This window comes from Meles meles, chromosome 10 (assembly GCF_922984935.1).
Source record: "Meles meles chromosome 10, mMelMel3.1 paternal haplotype, whole genome shotgun sequence".
NCBI classification, from domain to species: Eukaryota; Metazoa; Chordata; class Mammalia; order Carnivora; family Mustelidae; genus Meles; species Meles meles.
The window spans coordinates 67634044-67660944 of NC_060075.1; the positions used below are offsets into that span (position 1 = coordinate 67634044).

Consider the following 26901-nt stretch of genomic DNA (forward strand, 5'->3'; position numbering starts at 1 on the left):
TATGCTAGCGGCTGCTCACTTCGTCCATCAGTCTCTCGCATAAACAAGAAGCTGGCACAGGGACTGGAAGGGTCCAGAATCACTGGGTCAAGAATTGCCCTTTTCACCTTCAACCTGGGATTCCCCTGACTTCATCTCTCCCTCAGCTGGCACAGAACAGTCTACTGCCTCCTTTCTTACCACAAGTGGAGATGCAATTAGCAGAGCCCATGAAAGAAGGGGGTGGGTGGGGAAGAAATTTATTCTGGGATTATATGATGCTCTACCCCACTCGTTCCCTGATTTCTGCCACCCCCAACCAAAAAATGTTGTCTACGTGCAAAACAACTCCTCAGTTCCAGAGATCATAGAATAGATGCGTATCAAGAATTTCCTTATAAAGCTCTCAACTGTGAATGACTGATAAATTCATTTTCATTTCAATTTAAATTCCAGAGAAGAGGAGAAGTCCCAGTTGGAAGTCAGAGCAGTGACTGCAAAGTCAGGGAGCTCTGAGGCAGGTTTTGACCTGACCAGCAAGAAGGGGACGTGGAAGGTCTTGGAGGTTGTCATGAACATGGTAGGAAGGCGCACACAGGAGCTGTGTCTTTCCACAACGTCGGCTGTAGTCAATCATAAAGCAAAGTGAAATCACAAATAGAAAGCAGGTTCAGGGTCCCAAACTCAAGGACATCTCCCCATGTAATTAAACTTGGCATCTTTCACAGCACACAGAGCAGGAGAGAAGACAAACCACACAACAAACAAGATAACAGAGTGGGGCAGGAAGTGAGCAAACCACGCACGAAGTCGGTCTGGGGGTACGTGGCTGAGGAAAGGCCTCGGTCTGGTCAAGGTCCACTCTGGGCACTCGGTGCTTCAGAGCAGGGAAGGCTCTCGGTTTCTGTTCAGAGATCCAGGGGGTGGAGCCTTCGTGCCAGTTGCCTTCTCTAAGTGGTCGATGTAGAAGGGTCAGGTCTGAGGACTCGGACAGTTTGCTGCCCAAATCCTCTCCTTTGTAAAGGGATTTAATGGCTTTCAGGCCCCCGCAGACCTCCTCTGCTTCTGCTCAGTAGCAGCTCTGGGTGTCAGCTGACGCTGGTCCCGGGTATGTCTCCTAGCTGCAGGACCTTAACTTCTTGTGGCATTGCTTGACATGGGCCCCTGCGTGACATGAGAGATTCCCTACAGATGTCCCTTGTGTATTTATGCTCTCTGTCCCCCAGGGACTGACCCGGTTACAGAGAAGGAACAGAGAGTTCCCCCATTTGAGTGCGGACCATCTTCAGGAATGTGTAGGAATCTGTTGCAGATGGTCTCATTTAACCTTCCTTCAAAACTACATTAAGAAATGGGTTTAATAAATGAAGAACTAGAGAGTCGGAGAGACTAAGGAGATTTCTGGTACCTGAATTTCTGGTTGAGCAGGAAATACTAGGAAATAAATATCACCCTGAACTTTTTATTTTCATCAGCCTTTTTCCTTGGGAAGGAATCAGGAAGTAAGTAAGACAGTGCAGGGGGTGCCTAGGTGGCTCAGTCGGTTAAGGGGCTGCCTTTGGCTCAGGTCATGATCCCAGGACCCTGGGATCAAGCCCCACATCTGGCTCCCTGCTCAGTGGGGAGCCTGCTTCTCTCTCTCCCTCTGCCTGCCACTCTCCCTGCTTGTGCTCTCTCTCTCTGTCAAATAAATAAATAAATAAAATCTTAAAAAAAAAAAAAAGACAGCATAGACATGAGATACAAAAAAGTTCAATATCAGCCATAAAATGCTTACCAACAGTTTATATCCAAGTTGGAATGTTTATGTTAAGACATTACATCAAAAAAACCAGATGTGAAATGATAAATAAAACATTATCTCTGTCTTATAGTCCTTTCTAAAGTAACAAACCTAAAAAAAAAAAACAAAACAGAATTACCTTCCCAAATCTGGAGACAAATACACCAAAATTTTAAACAGGGACATAAGTAGTCTTTCCGGTTTTTCTGTTTTCCTAATTTTCTATAATAAACAATTAGTATCTCTATAATAATATTTTTTTCTAAAAAAACACACTGTAATTATCTTAAGGGACACAACCAGCCAGAGCTGTGGGGGTAGACACTGGTGTCTGGGGCTGGATCAAGGCCACATACGGTCGATATGCTGACTCACCCTCCACTGCTGGAGTCCCAGGAGCTGAGTGCACAGGGACCATCTCCAATTCTGCCTGGTGCTGCCCCACAGGAAATGTAGGCACCATTGCTACTTCCTTGGTGGGGACCAAGGAAGAAGCTGGGAGGTTACTGCTCCCTTTGCAGGCATCCAACCCTAAGAAATACTGACTTTGTCCCAGGCGCTATGAACACAAGGACAAACAGGTCCAGATGACTGCTCTCAAGAGGCCTCAGTCTCCTGGAGGAGACAGTTTCCGAAAGACGTGAGGAGGGCTGGTAGTAACAGGCACAGGGTGTCGTGCCCACATGTGCACGTGGCAACTGCAAGGAAACCGGCTTTTGGAGGGGGAGGGTTTCCCAGAACAGGGGCGATCCAGCCTGGCAAGGTGCACACCATGATCCTGGAACCTTGGACCAGCTCACAGGATGATGGTCTGTCTGGGCATACTGTGCTGGTCATCCAAATTGTCCCTCTCCCTTGACACCTACAGGGCAAAGCTGCTCATGATGAGTAGATAGGAGTTCGGTGGGAGTGCGGGGGTGGGGGGAGGAAATGGAAGCAAACCCCAGGCTGATGGAGCAGTGTGTGCAGGGGTGTGGTGACAGCATGCACTCGCAGTATTCAGGGAAACCGTGAGGAGTCTGTGTGGTTAGAACTTGACAGGATGACATTCAGGAGGCTCTGAGAAGCCTCTGACAGGTTCAAACCAGAGTGACATTGAAGTCAGATTTGATTTTTTAGGAAGATCACTTAGGATATTGTGTGGAATGAGTGGGGAAGCCAGGAGACCAGAGATAGGAGGGCTTTGTGGTGGTTATTAAAACACATGGGGTGTGAATTTCACTCTGGCCAAGGAGCCAGGCTTTCTCTTCCTGTCACCATCATACTGTCAGTGTCCCAGGGCCTTACCTCCAATCCAGGGTCACAATACAGTAGGTTTTGTCGTATGTGTGAAAGTATGGTGTATGTGTAGAAGAGGTGGGGTATGGTGTGTGTGTAGAAGAGGCGGGGTATGGTGTGTGTGTGTAGAAGGGGGGTATGGTGTGTGTGTAGAAGGGGGGGTATGGTGTGTGTGTAGAAGGAGGGGGTATGGTGTGTGTGTAGAAGGGGGGTATGGTGTGTGTGTAGAAGGGGGGGTATGGTGTGTGTGTAGAAGGAGGGGGTATGGTGTGTGTGTAGAAGGGGGGTATGGTGTGTGTGTAGAAGGGGGGTATGGTGTGTGGGGGGGCATGGTATGTGTGGTGTGCGGGGGCACTGGGGTGGGATGTGTGTGTGTCTGCTCTGTGGGTGCGGCATATGTGTGTGGTGTGTGTGCGTGTCTGAGTCTATTCCTGCGGGGTTTCCAGAGCAGGGATGAGGACCCGCCTACATAGATTGCTGCTTCCTCAGTAGGAGATGCTGCTAGTGGCCATTGGCTCTCGCTGAGTTGGCCTCTGTGTGCTGTCTCCTGCTCCTCCTTCCAGGACTGAGGTTTCTCTACTTTGTGTTCTCCACTCCCCATTCTCATTCACCCAGTCTGTGGGAAAGAAAAAAAATAAAACTGGTCTGCCAGTGTATGTCTCAGTCTTTCAGAAGCATTCTCAGCTTTACTGTTTGGAGGTTGGTTGGTGAACGCTGAGTAAAGAGAAGGAAGGCTGTGTTGGAGAAACACTTTGTCATGGAGGTGGCTGAGTGGTTCTCCACACCTCTCCTCCCACAAAAAGATCCATCCAAGTCCTAACCCTAGTAGCTGTGAATGTGACCCTATTTGGAAATAGGGTCTTTGCAGACCTAAGTAGGTGAAGGATCTCGAAATGATACAGTTTTTAGAGACTTATCTAGAGACTTAGATAGTGGGCCCAAATCCAATGACCAGTGTCCTCAGAAGAGCAAGAAGAAGATTTCAGAGAGAGACTCACAGAGAAAGCCATGTGAAGATGGAGACAGAGGTTGAAATGATGTCTCTACCAGCCACCGAATGCCAAAGCTTGCTGGAGCCAGTAGCAGCTAGGAGAGAAGCAAGGGGTGGTTTCTTCCTCAGAGCCTCCAGAAGGAACTAAATCTGAGGATACCCTGATTTTGGCCTCTGGGCTCCAGGACCACAAGACAATGAAGTTCTTTTGTTTAGAGCCACCATCTTTGTGGTCATTTGTTTCTGCAACCCTAGGAAACAAATAGAGTCATATGTGAGGAACAGTTGGGTGAGGGCAGAGGAAGGGATACACACTGTCACTCAGATTACTAAGAGGAGGGATTATCCCCCACACAGGTGGGAAAGAATGGTCTAAAGCTAAGGTGAGCAATGAGGGTGGAGATAAGCAGAAAGATGTAAGAAATATGCATTTTCTGTGTTTAAGGGCAGACTCTTCCCTCTTAGCCTCTGAGATCCTGAAATGGAGGAACATCTTGTCAGTCATGCACACAGCACAGTGCTGCTTTTCTCTTCCTGGTCACTCAAAACTCTTACTCCATTAAAAAAAAAAAAAAAAAAAAAAAGGAATTGTTCAGAGAACTTCTGGCTGTTGAGTAAAAGTAAAATGAACAAAACAAAACAAAAAACTAACTACATAGAGAGTGTAACAAAGGTGTCATCTAAGAATTGAGAACACAAAGTGTAACAAGGTGTTAAAACTGACTCTTCTTTTTGTCTTGATATCTAGACAGAGGGCAGAGGGCCCAATTTGGGAGGAAAATAGACATAAGCGCCAAGTACTCCTTTGTTCCAAAGCAAGGTAGTGGATCGCCTACACACCACCAGGGAAGAGATTGTGAAATAGTTTTACCAGCATTAGCCCATCCCCCACTTCCAGGCTATAAAAGTGACGGTGAAGGGTCACTGGGAGGTTGAAGAGCTTCCTGTGAAGATTTTCTTGCAGAGAGGTACTGTGTTCCTCAAAACAGGGTGTGGTGGTGCTTTCTAACTCACTTTAAGCTAGTAAGAGGAGCTTAGAGAACACCACATTAGGAGGCCTTTAACTTGTTGCCTTGACTGTTGAGAGTCACTGGAATTGTGCTGGGTCACATGCCTGTGAAGCTAATGCCAGGAGGGTGTGGATCTGCCTGGACACAGTTGTGGGAGGAGAGGGGGTCGAAAGCCTACACTTTAACAGTGTGGCAGGGCAAGGGTGACTCAGGGTGTCCTGTGGGCCAGGAACACGAGGAGGCAGCAGGATTGGGTCCTTTTGAGAGGAACCCCCATCCAAACAGGCAAGCTGAGGGAAGGCTGTGGAAGTCATTCAATGACTGATGAGCCTCCCTCTGGGAACCTGGAACTTAGTGGGGACTCACAAAGAGATACCTGGAAAAGGTATTACTTGTCTTCCAAAACAGGTGAGCCAGCAGTGATAGGGGGATCTCCAAAGGCCCTGGGAGTGCCAGTGAAATAGGGTTGGCTTGAGTTTTCATCATGCCCCAGGGACAACTCGAAAGCTTGCAGCTGGCCCTTTCAGTTTAAATGTTTCGTGCCTCTTCCCTCCAACTGCCAATCTCTGGGAGCTTTATACCCAGGGGGTGCTCAACACAGTGTTCAAGCTGTGGGAAGGAGGTAGCACAAATACTCCAGAAGACTCCGGGAAGCTAAATTACCCTCTCCACTACACATTTCTCAGCTCTGAGTAAGCCTGATATAGGCAAGGGGAAAGTTCTAAATTGGTAGAGAATTTTGAGTTTCACTACTACCTTGGACTGGACTTTTTTTTTTTTTTTCCTTTTTAGACAGTTTTTAGTCACGCCTTTATTCACCCTAGTTCATTAAAAATATAATTATTTTAAAGATCCCATAAATAAAGTGATGCCCACTAATGCAGGATATAGGTCACCCTTCTCAGTATGGTATTTTTTTAAGGCATTTTTTTAAAATTGGAAGCTTATTGCTCGCACAGTAGTTATAAGAAGGTCAAATATAATGATGTATGCAATCTAAATAAGACAGGCTGATTAAGAAGTTCCCTAGTGTAAAAAATATTCATAATAAATATTAGCCATGTGGACAGGTGCATGGAGGAGGAAGAGCTGTGTAAGAGGAGGTGGGTGATCCCTGTGTGACAGGCCAAGTGCTCATACATGGGGCCATTGACCTTCCCCCTCTATGACAGAAAACAACCCACTCACAGACAGGAGTTCTCTACACACACCTAAACACAAAAGGTTAGTTTTGACCGGCTATGGATACAGTCTAATGTGACAATACTGTGAATTTTCTCTGATACTCCCATTAAAAGAGTCAAGAGAAACCCAGCAAAGAGCAGAAAGCATCAAGTTCTTTATTTGGGTTGAACCTAAAGGATCCTCAGCTCTTGCCGTTCACATAAAGAACATATGTCTCCTTTTTCAGCCTTTCCTTTACTAAGGACATGCTCTTGGGGTGAGGGGATTTGGGCGGCTGGTTCATCTAATGGTAATTACTGAAATACACTGAACTATGTGACACGGTTTCAGGAACATATTTTAGTCACTCACTTAACATATGAATCATGTACAGCTTTCATGCAAAAAGGAAATGGGAGTGCATCTGAATTGTAATGCTTTTAGTTTTGGTAATCTGTAGTTTCTACTACTGATGACACTGATAAAACTGTTTGTTTACTTACCAAATCAGGCAGTAGTCTTGAGTTCTTAGGAAAATGCAAAAGCAGAACAAACCCTACTCCCTTTATCTCTAGGACCTTTTAGAAGCTAGACAAAAATTATAAATTTTTTAAGGTTTCTCTTAAACAGTGCATTTGTTTTATTTATTTATTTAAGATTTATTTTAGAGAGAGATAGAGTGCATGAGCAGGGAGAGGGAGAATGAGAATCCCAAGCAGACTCCACACTGAGCACGGAGCCAGATGCAGAGCTCAATCCCAGCACCCTGAGATCAAGACCTAAGCCTAAACCAAGAGGCAGAGGCTTAACCCATGGAGAGACCCAGGCACCCCTGTTGTTTCTTGTTTTTTGTTTTCTGTGTGTTATCATTTCAGAGAACAAACTAGATAAGAACTTGCTAACACTATGAGAAACTCAACTTCTGGTAAACTTCCTATAAGGAATCAGGAATCCTGAACAGCCACTCAGAGTCAGGATTTTTTTTTTTAATCCCTATATATCCTGCTTTGTGCCAACTACTATGGCAAATGAGCTTAGGGTGTTATGCTTCACAACTTAAATGTTTAAAGATCTTCTTATGGAGATTTCCCTAGTTAAATAGACATTTTATTATCTTTTTTTAAAGATTTTATTTATTTATTTGACAGAGAGAGATCACAAGTAGATAGAGAGGCAGGCAGAGAGAGAGAGAGGGAAGCAGGCTCCCTGCTGAGCAGAGAGCCTGATGCGGGACTCGATCCCAGGACCCCGAGATCATGACCTGAGCCGAAGGCAGCGGCTTAACCCACTGAGCCACCCAGGCACCCCTCCCTAGTTAAATAGAAACCCTTCTACAAAGTCAGCAGTTTCTGTGAGCCTAAAGACAATGTCTTTGTGAATACATCTAACTTACTGCTTGCATTGCATATTCCTATTCGGGGGGGAAAAAAGAATTAAAGTAACCTAAGTTCTAAATATTGTGAAAATGTCTATGCTACCTAGAGCCATCCACACATTCAATGAAGTCTCTATCAAAATACCATCAACTTTTTTCAAAGAAATGGAACATAAAATCCTAAAATTTATATGGAACTAGAAAAGACCTTGAATAGCTAGGAGAATGTTGAAAAAGAAAAGCAAAGCTGGTGGCATCACAATTCTGTACTTCAAGCTCTATTACAAAGGTGTAATCATCAAGACAGTATGGTACTGCACAAAAACAGACACACAGACCAGTGGAACAGAATAGAGAGTCCAGAAATGGACTCTCAACTCTATGGTCAACTAATATTTGACAAAGCAGAAAAGACTGTCCAATGGAAAAAAGAGAGTCTCTTCAACAAATGGCGTTGGGAAAATTGGACAGCCACATACAGAAGAATGAAACTGGGCCATTTCCTTACAACATGCACAAAAATAGACTCAAAATGGTTGAAAGACCTCAATGTGAGTCAGGAATCCATCAAAATCCTTGAAGAGAACACAGGCAGGAACCTCTGTGACCTTGGCTTCAGCAACTTCTTGCTGGACATGCCTCCAAAGGCAAGGGAAACAAAGACAAAAATGAACTATTGGGACTTCATCAAGATCAAAAACTTTTGCACAGCAAAGGAAACAGTCAACAAAACCAAAAGACAACTGGCAGAATGGGAGAAGATATTTGCAAATGACATATCAGATAAAGGGCTAGTATCCAAAATCTGTAAAGGACTTCTCAAATTCAACACCCAAAGAACAAATAATCCAATCAAGAAATGGGCAGAAGACATGAACAGACATTTTTGCAAAGAAGACAGCCAGATGGCCAATAGATACATGAAAAAGTGCTCCACATCACTCGGCATCAGGGAAATATAAATCAAAACCACAATGAGATAGCATCTCATACCAGTCAGAAAGGCTAAAATTAACGAGTCTGGAAACAACATATGTCATTGAGGATGTGGAGAAAGGGGAACCCCCCTACACTGTTCTTGGGAATGCAAGCTGGTGCAACCACTCTGCAAAACAGCATGGAGTTTCCTCAGAAAGTTGAAAATAGAGCTACCCTATGACCCAGCAATTGCATTACTGGGTATTTACCCTAAAGACAGAAATGTAGTGATCCGAAGGGGCATATGCACCCTGATGTTTATAGCAGCAATGTCTATAATAGTCAAACTATGGAAAGAGTCTAGATGTCCATCAACAGATGAATGGATAAAGAAGATGTGATATATATACACAATGGAATATTATGCAGCCATTAAAAAAATCTTGCCATTTGCAACAACATGGATGGAACTAGAGGGTATTATACTAAGCAAAATAAGTCAATCAGAGAGGGACAATTATCATATGATCTCACTGCTCTGAGAAACAAGACAAAAGATCATAGTGAAAGGGAGGTAAAAATGAAACAAGATGAAATCAGAGAGGGAGAAAAACCTTAAGAGACTCTTGGTCTCAGGAAACAAACTGAAGTTTGCTGGAGTGGAGGAGGGGGCATGGGGTGGTTGGGGATGGACATTGGGGAGGATATGTGCTATGGTGAGTGCTGTGAATTATGTAAGACTGATGAATCACAGACCTATACCCCTGAAAAAATAATACATTATATGTTAATTTAAAAAGGTAACTCTAGGGGTTCCTGGGTGGCTCAGTGGGTTAAAGCCTCTGCCTTCAGCTCAGATCATGATCCCAGGGTCCTGGGATAAAGCCCAGTATCCAGCATCAGGCTCACTGCTCAGCAGGGAGCCTGCTTCCCTCTCTCTCTGCCTGCTGGTCTGCTTACTTGTGATCTCTGTCAAATAAATAAATAAAATCTTAAAAAAAAAAAAGTAGGGGCGCCTGGGTGGCTCAGTGGGTTAAAGCCTCTGCCTTCAGCTCAGGTCATGGTCCCAGGGTCCTGGGATCGAGCCCCGCATCGGGCTCTCTGCTTGGCAGGGAGCCTGCTTCCTCCTCTCTCTCTCTCTCTCTGCCTGCCTCTCTCCCTACTTGTGATCTCTATCTGTCAAATAAATAAATAAAATCTTAAAAAAAAAAAGTAACTCTAACTTCTATTTTATTGGCAACTTAAAATGTAAAGTATTTTATTTATTTTTTTTTAAAGATTTTATTTATTTATTTGACAGAGAGAGATCACAATAGACAGAGAGGCAGGCAGAGAGAGAGAGAGAGAGGGAAGCAGGCTCCCTGCTGAGCAGAGAGCCCGATGTGGGACTCGATCCCAGGACCCCAAGATCATGACCTGAGCCGAAGGCAGCGGCTTAACCCACTGAGCCACCCAGGCGCCCTAAAGTATTTTATTTTTAAACTTTTCAAATTTGAAAGCAAGAGAGCCCAGGCTAAATAATGTAGTTTCTCCAAAGTTGAATGTGCTTATTTGAAACTCAATTGTTCTGCTCAAAATACCAAAGCAACTTGTGAAGAAAACTCTTAGGCGGGAACACAATGCTTTGATAACCTGTGATTAGGCAAATTGAGCAGTCACTGTTGGTAGCATCCCTGTTATCTTTGGCAAGGGTTTAAAACATTCTAGAATAGTTTCATTTTGCTAGGTTTACATGAGCCTTTTCTTTCTGAACATCTCCTGAGAGGCACATATCATATATAGGAATCCTTCTTTGTTCTTCTCACTTTGGTGGGAGTTGGAGGAGGGTAGCAACAGCAACTTCACTGTGTCTCCCCAGCCCTGCAGCTAGGTCAGCCAGAGTGGATTTTTATTACGTGATAGTCACCAGAAAGGTGAAAGAACTTGCCTGAGATTTCATCCAGAGCTTGCCTAGAATGGATCTACAGGGTAGGTTGGAGGGGGACAGGTGAGAAGGAGAAACACTGTGCTCTGCTTGTACATACCAAGTCCAACTCATTCAAAAACCAACTACTTGGCATAAGGAGGATTTGGGGACTGGTCACCTGTCATGCAAGATGGGTCTCTTTGTGGTGACCCCTTATCTCATGTCAAGGTTCAGGAGAAATTCCACAATGCCACACAGCATGGGTTAGGCAAGAGGCATTACTAGGGGGAGTTTTACTGAGATCATCAAGGGAAGAACAGGAGGCTTCCATTCTCCTATCAGTCCACAGGGAGGAATTGTGGGCAGGGTGCTCTGTTGGGTGTATGATAGAACCACCCCTTGAGGCTGCATGGGAAGAAAATATTTTCCTCAGTACTTCTGGGTCCCTGGTTGGATCTGAAAGTTCAACTGACAAAGACAGATTAGTGGCATAAAAGCCTACAAATTCATTTAATATAAGTTTTATGTAACACAGGAGCCTTCACAAGGAACTGAAAACCTGAAGAAACAGCTAGACCTGAGTATTTTTATTCTAGGTCTTATGAAGAGTGAGCCATCATGAAGAAATATGGTAGACTGAGGAGTGAGGTAAGTGTCATGAACAAGGAGAAACTTAGCAAGGCCTGTTTGTTAGGATCCTTCTAGAGTCCCTCGTTCTTCTGGGATAAGGATGCCCCTTTCCTCAATGTATAGGACAGGAGCCTCCCACAGGAGGGTTTGGTGTGGCTTCAGGGGGGAAAAGGAGGGTTAGGGAGGTCAGAGTTACCTTCCTGCTTCTGCCATTTTCTCACACTCCTTCGGTTTAAAATTGTCAGTATGACACAGTGCTATGCTTTGGGGTAGTATGTCCTGAACCCCATAAATACCCTTCCTTTTTATCAGGCTGATGTGCAGAAGCAGTCCCCTGCAAGGTGCTGGGGAAATAACACCAAGGGAGGCTACTGTTCGGAGATCCTGCCTGGGAATGCCAGTTGTCCCTCACAGGAGGGAAACCTTGGGCTCAAGGGAAGCAGCTAGGAGTGCTTGGGAGGTGGGAGGAGGGGACCGCGCCCTTGAGCAGCCTCTTCTAGCAAGAAGGAGCCTCCAGACCTAGTGGGCCACTGTCCTGGCAACCAAGAATGAGCATGCAGGTCACTTCCAGTTCTTCTGACCATTGCACCACAATGCAGGGTGAGAAAGAAGGCAGAAGTGGGGATGAATCCTGGCTTTTGGGCCTGGAAAATTGGACATCTAAAGGAGGAGGAGGAAGTAAGTGGACGGAATGAGGACAGGGAGGAAGGGGGGACTTTGAAGAAAAGACTTAAAGGCATTTATATAAGAAAGCATCCACTATATCCTTAGTGCACAGACAAATGAAAATACGTTGAATACCCAAACTGATAAGCCTGCCAAGTTTAAATCATCTTCTTGCTATTTTCTGCTATGGTGGGTTAGAGGATAAATACGTATGCATTTACTTAAGATAAAAAAAAATTCTGCTCTTTTGCTCTTATCCCATTTCCCGAATAATAGAAAAGGAAAACAAAAGTTTCAGTTCCCATCACAGTTTTACCTCTGAGCTGTAAGGTAGTTTAGTCTATAATGCCCTTGGGCTGATCTTTCGACGAGTCAAGGCAGTGAGGTGGGCTCTGGTGCTGGGAACCTGCATCTAGAAATGGTAAGTGGACACCGGTATTCATCACAGCATTGTTTTTCAAACAAGAAGGAGGGCGCCTGGGTGGCTCAGTCAGTTGAGTGTCTTGCTCTTGATCTTGGCCCAGGTCTTGATCTCAGGGTTGTGGGTTTGGGCCCTGCATTGCCCTCCAGGCTGGGTTTGGAGCCCACTTAAAAAAAAAATTAAATAAGAGAGGATTGAAAATAATGAAACTGGTTATCAAAAGAGGATTCATTACAATACATCCTGTTACACAGATCACCGGAATGTAATGCAGCTATAAAAACAATGCTTTCTTAATGTACTGATAGTTAATGACATCCACAATTCATTGTTGGGTAAATAAAAAAATACAGTGCCAAACAGTATCTAGTCTATGCTATCATTTGTATTAAAAAATGCCAGTGGTAAGGGTATATGCACACATGGTACAAGCATAGAGTGTTTTGGAAAGATACGCACGAAACCAGCAATGGTGGTTGCTTTTAAGAAGGGGCAGCAAGGGGGCACCTGCGTGGCTCGATGGGCTAAAGCCTCCGCCTTCAGCTCAGGTCATTGATCCCAGGGTCCTGGGATCAAGCCCCACATTGGGCTCTCTGCTCGGCGGGGAGCCTGCTTCCTCCTCTGTCTCTGTCTCTCTCTGCCTACTTGTGATCTCTGTCAAATAAATAAATAAAATCTTTAAAAAAAAAAAAAAAGAAGGGACAGCAAGTGGCTGGGAACTGGGGTGAGAGAGAGATTTCACTGAAATATGTTTCATGTCTTTGGAACCATGTGATGTTTACACATGCTGAACAAATATGTGGTAAAAACAGCGTGTAAAACCTTAGGTTTACAGTCTCGTTCAGACTGTCTTTCTGCATTTGCTCATGGCCTTTTGCCAAAACTTCTGTTATATCATTTTTCTGGATTCTTTTTTTGCAAAGCATTAGAACATGCTTCTGTTCTTTTAAGAGTGTGGGTTTCGAGTCAGACAGATACAGTCTGAGAGCTGACTCCTCCACCAACCTGCCTGGGCCGTGGGAATTTAGGCAAGGCTTTACAGAATCTCAGATGCCTTGTTTACAAAATGCTCACAACATGGCAGCCAGCCTTGCCCTGAGTGATTGATCCAAAAGAGAGTGAGGGGTAAGTGCCTTTATCCTCCACACCAAAGTCAACACACCATCCCTTCTGGCCTCATGCTGTTTCTTAGAAGCCAGTCACTAATCTAGCCCATGATCAAGAGGCAGGAAATTAGGTTCCACATCTTAAAGGGAGGAATAGCAAAGAATCTGTGGGCATATTTTAAAGCCACCACAGAAGAGTAACCATAATTTATCTTTCAGATTCAGGCACTTTTAAGAGTGAAAGGTGGTGTTATTAATATCAAGGCTGGATTGTAAGTGTAAACTGGGGCTCTCCCTGGCAATCCAGGATGTATAGTCACTTAGCTACCGCTGTTCCCATAACCTCTCACGGTAATAAATCTCAGACCAGGACATCTGTGCAAATATCTATTACAAACTGACTCTTGAACACTCATCCGTCTTGCTCTGGAAGCTCAGTGGAAGTCTAGCTCCCTCACTGGCTAGGAACTCCAAAGAGCACTTTGTCTGAAAGGCTGGTTACCAGGAAAATGGGAACATGTTCTGACTGAAGATCAGCTGACTTTCTAATTGGGCCAGACAAGAGAATTCTCCATTAAAAAAAGGCATTCAGAGGGCGCCTGCGTGGCTCAGTTGGTTAAGCGTCTGCCTTCAGCTCAGGTCATGATCCCAGGGTGTTGGGATCGAGCCCCACATCAGGTTCCCTGCTCAGTGGGGAGTCTGCTTCCCCATCTCCCTCTGCCCCTCCACCCAGCTTGTGCTCTCTCTCTCAAATAAATCTTTAAAAAAAAAAGAAGAAGAAGAAGAAGAAGAATTAGAAGAAGAAGAAGACATACAGGACAGAATTCTAAGTCTAGGAGTTTCTTCCCAAGGTGTTAGCTCCCAGGCTCCTCACACGGCACCTCACTTCACCTTTATGCTATCCCTTTCAGTCCCCTTAGGTGCAGGTGCAGACACCAATTTTTGAACTTCTTGCAGAAATGTCATCCGAAGTACAGCATCTTTCACGTTACCCACTTTTCAAGTATGGATTTACGATTAGAATACTTCAGGTATTAACAAATACCTCCTTGGATACGGATTAAGACTAATTTAAACAGATACCTACACATCACACTATCTATTCTGAAGGACTTTGGGTAAATTTCACATGGTGTAAAACCTCAGTAACTGGGTCCCTAAGCAACCTTCAGTTTTCAACAATTCCATTAAAAACTATCATTTCAAGGGGAAAAGGAAGTTACAGTCTAGAGAGATTTAGACTAGAGACTAGTAGTAACATGTTTTTCCCACAGAAATTTCAATGATGAAGTATTTTTTGTAAAATTGAAACAGAGCAAATTTGGTACTGGATTACCTCTAGTTTCTCTTGAGAGTTACTGCCTCTCCTTTTACTGTCACAGCAGCAATATTAGCACCTTTATCATTACTTCTATTACAAATAAAACCCCAGACCACCTACTGAAACAGAACAAATACAGCAGCTTCTTTTCCAGTCCCGTTCCAACTCTTGGCATCCTTCATGTTATCATTATACAGCAGCATGTGCCCTACCTCACTGATAGTATCGTATCTACTTCACATTGCCAAAATCTGGTGCTGGGAGAGAAACACTTTCAAATACTTTGTCTGATATTAAAGGTATACCATAATTTGGCCAAGCATTATCCTATAGAAAAATAATATGTGTAACTTCAAATTTTCTAGTGGTCACATCTAGAAAGTAAAAAGAAATGTATGGAGCTAATTTTAATATTATATTTTATTTAATACAATATATCCTGGAGGGGTTCAGAGCATGCCTCCCCAAAATATGCCATTTTGACATAAGGATTATTGTTGCCTAAGGCCATTGGAAAAAAGGAAACATAAGAACAACTCTCTGTCCCTGTCTTTCTCTTAGAAAGGGAAGGATGATTCTTAATCATTGGAGACAAATCTAAACTCTTAACAGCCTAGAAGTGGCACCAAAGGAATCAGTACAAACACTGCCGAAAAAAATCCTTAGCTTCCATTAGTTTCTTCATATATTTGCCTGCCCACGATTTGCCAACTCTGGAAACTCTTTCCTTTGTCTGGTCACTTCTCCACCAAGTAGTTGTTCTTTGTTAAGATGCTATATAAGTTTAAATTCCTTGTCTTTGTCTTGTTAATGCCCTCCAATTTTCAGAGCCCCAGCTAATGGACCCAAGGTGACTAGAGGAAAAAGAAAAAGAAAAAGAAATTTCTCTGTTATAATCCAATGCCTTGTATTTTAAGAGGCAGTATTTTCTTTTCTTGAACACTCTTTCCTCTATCTCAGGTTTTGGAATCTTGCTTATCTTCCAGGTCATCTCAAAGGCAAAACAAAGCTTTCCACCTGGACCAGACATTCTCACTCGTTTATTCTTCCATGGATTGTCATAATATATGCACACATATTGTTCCTCTTTACTGTCTTCTTGAGAGGAAGTACTGAGACTTATTTTTGCTTCTCTTCTTAGGCTTATCAGATTGCCTTGTACATAGTAGGTAGTCATTAAGTATTTGTTGTGTTACAGTGAATTGCACTGAATTCCCTGCAAAGGAAAGGAACCTCTCTATTGAAAATCGAGCTGCGGATAGCTCCTGAAACATCTGCCATGGCAACATGTTTTCTACCTACAGGAAAACCAGAAGCTTGCTGACTTAGTCACTCTATATCCAAAACAACTGTTAATTGGATGAAAATTGCTCACATCGTGTGGTAATTCAAAAAAAGTCCTCATCATTAAGTTGATAATTATATTTTATTTCACTCTTATCACTGTGAGGCAGTGCAGGGTTCCCCATCCCCTTTGGTATATTGTCTGTTAAGTTGGCTAGAATATTCTCTGTCCTGTCTTAGAAAACTGCCAGTTAGTCTGTATCAGGCAGTGTGGATGTTGAAAGGGACGGAAAGAAATAATAACTACTCTGACTACATATTTATAAAGCGCTCACATCTCCTAGGCCCCGTTCTATCTAAAAAGTGAATCTGTCTGCGCTTGGAAGAATAGTGAGGTAGCACTAGAGCACTGCATTTCCTCTTTCTGAATTCCGTCTTCCCTGACTAGGCTTATTTCTGTCTGCCCTGAGGCTGCAAAAATACCAACCGGCTTTCCTCATAGAGGTCCCAGAGCTGAGGGACCTTTCTTCCCTGCAAAATAGGAAAAATTACCTCATACCAAGGACTCCTTACTACTAGTATTTAGAATATTACTTCCCATAGGTATCTGCACTGTATTTATTTGACAATAGAAATGAAGCCCTTGTGGGTCTCTGGCATAAAACTCGAGTCACAGTTTTCAGACTTTCTTATGCTGTATAAAGACCAGTTTCTCATTCACTGGTAGCACTGGACTTTGCAGAATGTAGGATCTCCCCAGGAAGAGGCAGTTACTCCATGTTAAGAACTTGGGATCTGACATGACAACCTCTGAGCTTTGTTTCTTGTGGATAATACTATTAATATTATCTATTATATATATAGTATAATATTATACTATATAATATACTATTAATACTAATAATATAATAGTATAATAATATTATACTATAATAATATTATATTATTAATAATATCTTGTGGATAATACTATTGAGCCCATAAAACCACTGTGAGGTTTAGATAACGTACATCAAGTGCCTGATGCATAGCAAATGCTCAGTAAGCATGAGATATTATCTTCCTTTGAGAAAAAGATACCCATTTACAAAATAGTAAGTACCATGCATTTTAATGCCTCCAATACCATAGACCCTATGTTGACTTTTTACATATGACCTTTCAGGTTATGACACACATACAAAATGGTAATTGTGGCAGTACAATGGGGTGAGCCGGTAGGGTTGCCCAAAGCCAAAGGCGAGCAGCCAAGGGGCTCCAGCCAATATCTTGGCATTTTTGTAATGCATTTGTGAAAGGTAGCAGAATGCACTACCTCAAAACTTACTTTTTTGGCAAAAGGATTATACTGACCTGATAATTTTGAGAAACTGCAGACACAGAAGAAGCTCTGAGAGCAGAATAGAAGTTACTCTTTTGTTAAGGGAAATTTACATTAGAAAGGGTGTCTGTATCAGGAAAAGGGCTATTACCAGAGAGGACTTTTTCACCCAGAGACTTACCTACATGCAGGGCAACTGTTGTTTATCCAGTATTTCCTCTTCTCACCTTCCTTTGAATTGCCCTCCCCACCTGCGAAGCCCCAAAACACTTTTTCTCTAGCCTCACAGCCTTTTGAGTCTCATTTCTTTGTGGGACTCCATAATTAATTTAATTAAAATTTTAAATTATTTAAAATTAATGTAATTAACTGCATAATTAATTTTAATAAAAATGAATTATGCACTTAATTAAAATTGGTTTTTTCCTTCTGTTAATCTGTTTTTTCTATTACAGGGGCCTCAACCAAGAACCTTGAGGAGTAAAGGGAAAATTACCATCCCCACATTTTATTATTTCTACATTTGGGATAACATGGTGTCTCAGAACACCAATTGGAAGTTTTGCCGTGAAGTATTATTGTTCCCCCCATAGACGAGAGGGGACATTGAGACTGGGGAAGTTAAGTCTACATATAGCTCCTGAGTACCCAATAAATAATGGGACTATTGTTAATAAACAGAGGTGCTGAAAGTTGGTCTTCAATAACCTTGGAAATATTTAGTCAAATCAACATAAATTGATTAAAATGTTTGCATCAGCTACTTTTTCATTAGACTTTTTGTTTTGAGACAATGGTACATTCATATACAAATACAGGACAACATCAGAATAAAGAGGATGAGCTCAGTTTTCAAATACTCATTTCAACGTAGCTGGGGGATGTCTGTGTACAATGAGTAGGAGGATATGTGGGACAGGAGCTCTACAGAGAGGTCGAAGCTGCAGATAAGGATTCATCAGTCTTCCTCCCACGTGTTAGACGTGACAGGACCCTGGGGACAGAAGGGTTCCCACAGAGACCAGGAACAGAGAGCAAGACAAGTCACTTTTCTTTTCTTAACTGCGTTGTGTGTAATGAAAAATCTCCAGCCCACCTCATGTGTTTGGAGGCGGGGGGGGGGGTGGGGGGGGTGGGGGGTGGGGGGGGTGGGTAGTATGCACCACAAAGGTTAAAACATTACAGAGTTTGTAAATTCAGAGTATTGCTACTGGGATAAAGACAACCTTAAGACAGAACTACAGTGAAACACTAGCAAGTTTTCAGTGCTTTTTATTTTTCCTTTAGCCCTAAGCCCTTTTTTAACCTTCTCCAAACATGTAAGTCATGCTCCCATTTCTGAAGAAGTCAGAAAGGCAGACATGCAATTACAGCGATATTCTGAGCAGTTGTTCAGGCATAAACAGCAGCTTCCATAGCACAGAATCTTGTAATTAGGGCACGTCCTCAACCACAGCTCCAGAAAAAGTGGGAGGGGACCGTGTAAAGCACCAAAGGATCATCATTGAAAAAATGAAAAAAGCAACATCCAAATGTAACTTTTCTTCCTTTAGCCCATTCATCTTAGAATTTTCCATTTGCATATTGCTCTACCTTCTACCAAGACAAAGGTGACAGAATTGGAGGATATCCACATGTGAGAGAGCCCTCCAGCAAATCCAAACCTAACTAGTTGTATCTGGTGGTCCCTCCTCCCCTACATTTCTACTACTATCCCCTAGCCTCACCACAGAGGTGACTTAGTTCCTTTGTTTTCTTTAAAATGCTCTTTTCAGAAAAAAAAAATAATAATAATAGGATTCATGAATACTATAGTGAAAGCCCGGAGAAAAGGACAACAAATTCGTTAGTAAAGAAAATGCCCTAAAGTATCTAACTACACAAAAAATTCTATGATAAACCATAATATACTCTATGTGTCTGGGAAATGAAATCACTGATTTTCAAACATTCAAGAGAACTCACGAATTCTATCAAAGTTACACATTTTTATTGGGCTGTTTCCCTTTTGTTAGATTGGAGGGAAATAAGAATTATTTATTTAAATTCTTGCAGTCATATTGATTAATGAATTCTCTCTTTAATCTGGCCAGTATCAATCTGCTGAGGACCATGAACTTCTCCCCATGTTAGGCTCTGGGTGAGGTCTAGGATGTGGGGAGAGGGGACTAGCTCACAAATTTAGTCTGGTGGCCCTTAGTGATAGAATAGAATCCTGATTGTGATGGCATCAACATGTCTCTTACCTTTTTAAAGAATTCCACATTGACCAAGGGACCTCAGGAAACCAGAAGAGTACATAATGTGGATTCTCCACGTTTGCTAATTCTTTTTTTGGATAAAGCTATCTATAGCAGATTATCTTATGTATCACTATTTTCCAAGAGATTGTGAGCTAGCAGCTAAACATCCCCAGTAAAGATCTGAATAAGAGACCTGTACAGGTGTAGTAAAGAATCCAACATCCCCAGACAATGTGCCAACTACTGCAGGAAGTCACTCCGTGCTATTCTGAAGTGTTGCTAAATATAGTTGGGCAGCAAGCCTTTGCATTAAATCAACAGGGCTGGTTCATGGCTTAATAATGAAATTCAGGAAGATATAAAGTGTCCTCCAGAAGGACCTCCTCTACCTCTAGCCCACGTCTCTGCTTTTCATCTAGGCTTTTTCTGCATTGGGAAGAATCACCTCCACTTACCAGCAAACTTAGCGGTGCTGAGAAAAGTTCCTGGCATGGAGGAGCAGAGTGATGCCCCACCATGTGGTAAAATAGTGTTGGGGGGGGGGGCATCATGTTGAGGGCTGGTGTTGGGACTCAATATAGATAGAAAAAGTCCTTTGCTCATCACGGGCGGCAGAAGGGAGTGTTGGGGACAGGGAAAGGTACAGAATGAAAGAAACACAAGAGCAATTCTCTGCTTTTACTGGAATGCATGGCTTCATATTGCTTCTAAGTCCAGAATGGGTTTTGTAGGCTGGTTGGCTCTTCGTCTCTCCACAAATGAGACTGAGAAGGAATACCAGCCAGTTTCATTCATCATGCATTCCAGAAATATTTATTGCACACCTGCTATGTATCAGGGTTGCTGGGGAGACAGCAGTGAACAAGTCAAGGAGTTCATATTCTGAGTTGGGTGGGGCGGGGGATAAACATTCTAAAGAGTAAAAAGTCAACATCCTGGTAGCACTGATCCTTCCGGTGACCTTGACACAAGTCATCACCATTTGACATGTTTGCATGTCCTTGGCTTCCCATCCCCATGCTCTGCCAACAGTATAACAAGCCCCTCATTCTTGACTCCCTGTGCACTCAGAGTCAGCTAAGCTGTTCTCATTCTTACTCATCCTCAGGGTCTCACTCTCGGCCCCATTCCCTCCTACGCATTGACTGCAACAGAATTTTTTAGGACTTAACCAAGAACTGAGGCTTGAGGTTCCACTCCCTGCTTCCAATTTGGATGGAATTCCTGGCATGATCAGGCCACCTGCTCAGCCCTTGTTTTGCTACAAGCCCTCACCTTTTGCATGCGTACCTCTCAGTGCTTTCTTGTGTATACACTTCTCTGCCAGCTGTCATGAGTGACCAGTAGACTAACCACTCTGGTGCCCACCACCGGTGCCAGTGCTGAGACCGCACACGAACCTTCCTCCTTCCCACGCACAGCAAGCTGCACTACCCTTGTCGGCTCTGGTAGGTGTGGTGCCCCCAGACAACACTCAGCTCTTTTGGAACTTTTCTTGTGGACACTGCCCTTTTTTTAAAAAACAGAATAACCAGCTCTCTGAGACTTGGGCTTAGACACCCCAAAGGGGATGGAGGAGAGGAAGTGAAAGCCCCCAGCCACTGCCCTTGCCATGAGCTCCTTGGATAAGCTTGACGGTGCACCTGGAGTTGGGGCATTTGTTAAGCACTTCCCTGTCATATCTCTAATTTGTCACTACCATCTGATGATGTTGTTCAGGCATCATATGTCATTATAAGAACTATCACTATTTGCATACAAGATACTTTCATCCCAGGTAAAAGCAAGTGCTTGGTTTTGGTCGACGATGAGCTCTGTGCAGTGTTGTCTAACAAATGATAACATCTAAGAGGAAAACGTTTCCTATCAGAGGCAGGTTTGAGACTTGTCTCAGGTCTCACCTCTTCCCACTCTCTTCCATCTCTTCTCCACTCAATAATTTGATCATTTCCTGATCTGCAAGAGAGGGTAGAAACCATGTCCTAAAGTGTCATAAATTAAATCAGAGGCATGACCTCTGAGAATCAGACCTTCCAGTTACTTTGACGTCATGGGGAGATCAGACACAGATTCATGAAAAGGAGTCATATAAAGCAATGTAACAAAGGAATGCAAATTAAAATCATACTAGCTTGCCTATAAATTCTAGAGTGACCTGGACTAAAGATGCAATATAGAGATGCAGTAAAAGAAGGCTTGCTGGAAACAAGACTCTTCCCAAGATTGTGGGTATGGTGCCTGCTGGCAGTCTGCACCACAGTGGCCGCCAGACAGAGGGAACACTGGCCAGGGATAGAGGGAAAAAATCCAATGTCTGTGATAAGCTGTCAGACAGTCATTAGCATTCTCTTGACCGAAGAGGACTTTAGATTTGAAGGTCTCGCCTGATCAAACACACTTTCTGTGTAATGAAGTATTGAGCCAACCCTTGGAATAAAAACCTAAAGGTCTCCTTGAAACTACACTGCTATTTGGAACACGTTCATCTTCTGCTTATGGGATCATATGGCCATTGGGTCCATTTCTTTCTTAAATTTCAGTTATTAAAAATAGAAGAAAATGACTTACTTTATTTAAGATAGAACTGATATCTGATCCATGTTGTTTCTTCCAAATGTGGTAACAAGAGTGTTGGTAGTTCTGATGTAATAAATAGTACTTAAGTTGACCTAATACATTTCTGAATAACAAACTAATAGAAGGGGCACCTGGGTGGCTCAGTCATTAAGCATCTGCCTTCAGCTCAGGTCATGATCCCATGGTCCTGGGATGGAGCCCATCGGGCTCTCTGCTCAGTGAGGAGCCTGCTTCTCCCTCTCTCTTTGCCTACTTGTGATCTCTCTGTCAAATAAACAAATAAAATCTTAAAAAAAAATTTAGGTCTGAAACAGTTTAAATAGAATTTTTTTCTTCTAGTAAGTTTCTCTTTCCTACTTATACTCTATACGTTTAAGTATATAGTATATATATTATATATATACACACACACATATACACTTTAAATGCATTTACTTTTTATTCAAAGAACAGAAATACCACTTTTTCAGTTTGTTGCCCAAATTTTAGAAGGCATAATCTTTTTACTACATATTAGTGTTAACACATACATACTCAAATTTCTAAAGAAAGTCACTTTGAAGTGTGTCCTGTGTTCATACTTGCTGCATTATAAAAAATAAACACCAAATTTACCTAAGGTAGGTTGAATGAATCTATGCAATGGCATGATTCAGGAATCAGACCAAATGGGCTGCCATCCCATTCTTAGATTCTCAGGAGTCTGTAATTAATTCTCTATAACTCATCTTGGGTATATATCACAGAGAGTTTAAGGAACCCTCAGGGTGAATCACATTTTTGGAGATGTTTGTTTCTTATTCAGCTAAGAGCTTCCTTTCTGAAAGGTCACACCCGAACTCCAAAAGCTGCAATGAGAAGAGAACCTAATTTTGGAGACTGTGATTGCTGGGATGTGTATATTCCCTGAGCTCCAAGTCCTAGAGGGGACGCCTGGTTGGGCCAGTCAGTTAAGCATCACACTCTGATTTTGGCTCAGGTCATGATCTCAGGGTCTGGAGATAGAGCCCCAGGTCAGGGTCTGCTCTCAGCGGGGAGTCCACTTGGAATTCTCTCCCTCTCTCTCTCCCTCTGCCCCTCCTCCCATTCTGACTCTCTCTCTCCCCCCACCACTAAAATCAATCAATCAATCAATCAATCAATCTGGGGATAAAAAAAGTTCCAGAGGATTATCATGCAATAGATCTTCTCCATGCAGACTTAGGTTTCTCAAAAACACTCAAGAAAGTACTATTCAAGGGGAAGAACTTAAAACCTTGTACTGAAAAAGCAGGAAACCCTGGCAGGCTCTGGTTGTATGCAAAATTTTGGCAGCAAAACCAACTTTGAATCCAGATAATCTTCCCAATTGCATAACTCTAGCCAGTGTATGCTTTAGGAACATACTATACATATGAGTATTTTCCACACTCCCTGCATCTTCTCATGGTAGAGACCTTGAAAATGGCTCTGCTGCTCCAGTGGCACATGAGAAGTTACAATAACTGGAGAAGAAGAGGGATAGAAAAGGAGAGAGAGAGGCTGCGGTGTCAGGTGTAGGTTCCACCATTTTCATTTGAGCCCCATTACTACTGAAGAAGGGAAAGGAGCTGTCCTGGGCAGTTGGATGTACAAGGAATGCCAAGTGGAAATACACTGGCAGGAAGGGGAAACAATACTGAGTTAACACATTAGATGTGGAAAGCTCTGTAAAAGCTCAGACACATTGAGCTTTCAAGATCTAATAGCTCGTGATAAGAATGACTACTTGAAATGATTTTACATTCAAGGTGTACTCTTAACTATTTACACTGTCATTACATTTGTTTTATATCAGTAAGAGTAATTACATAATGCCCAGCTTTTCAAGTTGCTCCTTAACACACATAACATTGTATCAAATCATATAAGACATGGTTTAAAATGAAAGGCAAGTGGATGTCTTCATTAAGTTTCAGTTACATTTAGATCAGGGCATTGGGCTTTGCAATGACTTGCTGCTATTGGAACATAAGCTCCAGATCTTCGGAAACTTGTACTTTTATACTGAACTCTGTCTTTAACTTGATGGTGACTGGCACCCTTTTGCTCTCAGATTATGTTCTTATACCATGTATTACAAACCTCTGAAAGAGGATATACGTTTTAGATAATTATAACTATAAAATGAAATATAATTAGTGTTATAATCTTAAATTAATAAGAAAACATTAACATTTTGGTCCTATAAAAACAATATATTCTTCTATAGCTTTAATAAAGACTTTTTACTTAAAAATAACTATATTGGTGTCATCATCAGTTTCTAGACTTCTGTGAACAGAAGGTATATGCAAAAGGACCTCCAAAGGCTGAAGGAATTGTAAGGTTGGAAAAAAAGGTCAAGTCCAGCTTGACAAGAAATGGTTTATTAAGGTGACATATACAGAAGCATGTCTTAGGATGCCACAAAACAAGTGGATCTCCACAACCCCACCTCTGGTAAGACCTGCTATTATAGCGCTATAGGCTGGAGAGTACATGCTAGGAAACCACCCAGGAAGGGAATGTTTGAGAACAGGTGTGTGTCATAGTTCTATCTCCAGGGCAGACCAAAGATGTTATGCCCTGAGGATGTACTTACAAAGAATGTGTTCAAAAAGGCTCCAGGTCACAGAGTGATTATCATGATGGATTTGTCTAAGATGGTGTGATTCACACAAGACCTTTTTTGATGTATAAAAGTAGAAAAATCTCTCACATAATCTCTACTGCTGCTCTTGCCATTTGTAGGATATCACCAGAAATTAGCTTTTTTTGGCTAAAACATATCCATTGTGTCATATTGCAATAAGATTATGGTTTATATAGACAATTATCATTGATGGAATTGAGGGTTGTTTTTCGTAAATGGCCCCAGATATCCTTCTTTTCTTGTTTTTCTTTTTTCTACAAAAATCTCCAATGGAAAAATATCCATGGAAAAAGTTATTCACCTGTTGCAAATATGTTGTCACGTTAGTTGTGATGGTCAATTCTTCATTTTCTAAAATGGTCCAAGAAAAAGAAAGTCATTTTGACATGCTTTATCCCAACAAGTAATCTCCTATGAAAGCAAATAATTTCTGGCTACACCATTTTCTTGTTAGATCATTATTTAGAGGAATTATTTGTTTTCATTTTCATGTTTGAGTACTGTTGCTATATATGATAGGTGAAGGATAAACCTTCTGTTTTTTAAATTGTCAACTAAAGTATTATTTGGTGCACATAAGCACATATTTCTCATGGCTTTCAAAAGCAAATATAGCAGGGTTGCAGATTTAACTTAAGTTAAATCTACTACAACTGAGATTTGTTCCTTTATTTTTATTTATTTTTTAAATTTTATTTAAAAAAAAAAATCATTTATTTGGCACAGAGAGAGAGAGAGCAAGCACAAGCAGGAGAGCAGCAGAGGGAGAAGCAGGCTCCCTACTGACCAGGGAGCCAGATGCGGTGCTCCATCCCAGGACCCCAGGATCATGACCTGAGCTGAAGGCAGAAGCTTAACTGACTGAGCCACCCAGGCACCCCATATTCCTTTATTTTTATCCATAAATATTGTGGGCTTCCCCTGACTTCTAGTAGTAGTGGTGGTGGTTGTTGGGAGGGGAAAATCATTAACTTTTAGCCTTTATCTCTGTGAAATCGTAGTTCAAATGAATAAAGGAAACAATCCCTTTAAATAATGCTCAGCTTTGGGGAAAAAGAAAAAAAAAAAGAGTCTATGTGATCTCTTTGCATGTCCCCCTAAATCCTCTCCAAAATGGCTTCTGTGGATATGGATGTGGTTTTCATTATCCTGGGACAGTAGTCTTTGGGGTGATGTACCCATTCCCCCGGTTGGTTTTGCCCAGTTGATACTTGTGGCTCAATTGTGGGGCTATGGAACAGCACAGAGTGCCCCAAAGTTCTTATGGGAGTCGATTTGGCATCATCTCCATGCTCCTCTCCGCTCCCCACACAAGTTTTCACTTTTTCATATTCTTCTGGGCCTCTTCTTCAATGCCGACGGTTGGGAACGATTAGAGCAGTCCCCAAGATCTTCATGTGGTTAGAGCTGATCTGAAGGATCCATGGCCACTCTCTCATCTCGTCTCCCTTTTACTGACTCAGTCCCACTTTGGGTTTCTCAGGGCCTACCAACACTTCTGAGTTCCTGGCCTGGAGACTTGCTCTGTAACCCTCTCTACAGAACACCCAACCCCATGAGAGCAACCCCCACTGAGACTCTCTCCACCCCCCCACCCCCCACCCCCGTCTCCACAAATGCAGGATATTATATATATACCACGTGGGAATCAAGGCTTCTTGGGGAAACCACAACATCCTCCTGACCTTCTGCACAGCTAAATGATGTGGGTTCTCTCCAGGTTGGTGCAGAGCAGTCTGTGAGGCAATCCCTCTCAGAGTTTCAAGTGAAGAGCTGGGGCAAGAATCCCTCAGCCCGCCCCCTCTTCTGAGTTTTCCTCACTCATCAAGCTGGGGTGGGGGACATACATCAGCTGTACTTTGCTGTCTTAGTTTTCCTTCTCCATCCTACTACCCTCTTTCCACTATCCCCTGGGAAGGGGGATGGTGGGCTGCCTTCCACTTCATGACAGCTTTGCTGTCAGTTAGCAAAGGTTTCTTCTCTAGCCTACAGAACTCTATGAACTGGATCGTACAGGCTGAGACGGTGATATGTTAAAGAGGAGAGATAACAGTATTTGGAAAATCCTCTCTCAAGGCAATAATCTGACTTGGAAGTCCTTTTTAATTTTTAATTTTTAATTTTTTAATTTTTTAATTTTTTTCTGCATAACCTTATTTCTTATGCCAGAATCTGAATAATGTAATTTTTTTTGCATTCTTTCTTACTATAAATCCCAATCTCCACCCCACTGCACCCTACCCTTCCCCACCTCCTTCAATTAGATGGACACTCA

The 26901-nt window shown here is 42.5% G+C and overlaps 1 protein-coding gene across 1 annotated transcript in view; it reads right to left on the reverse strand.

Annotated features, from left to right (window-relative positions):
- Positions 1–3347: 3347 nt before the first annotated feature.
- C1GALT1 (core 1 synthase, glycoprotein-N-acetylgalactosamine 3-beta-galactosyltransferase 1) overlaps positions 3348–26901 on the reverse strand; it is an 80404-nt gene continuing 56850 nt past the window's right edge. The window contains exons 5-6 of the transcript XR_006820571.1: positions 12017–12287; positions 3348–3656 (exon numbers count right to left, since the gene is read on the reverse strand). The gene's annotated coding sequence lies outside the window, so the exon portion shown is untranslated. The remainder of the gene's footprint in view (positions 3657–12016; positions 12288–26901) is intronic.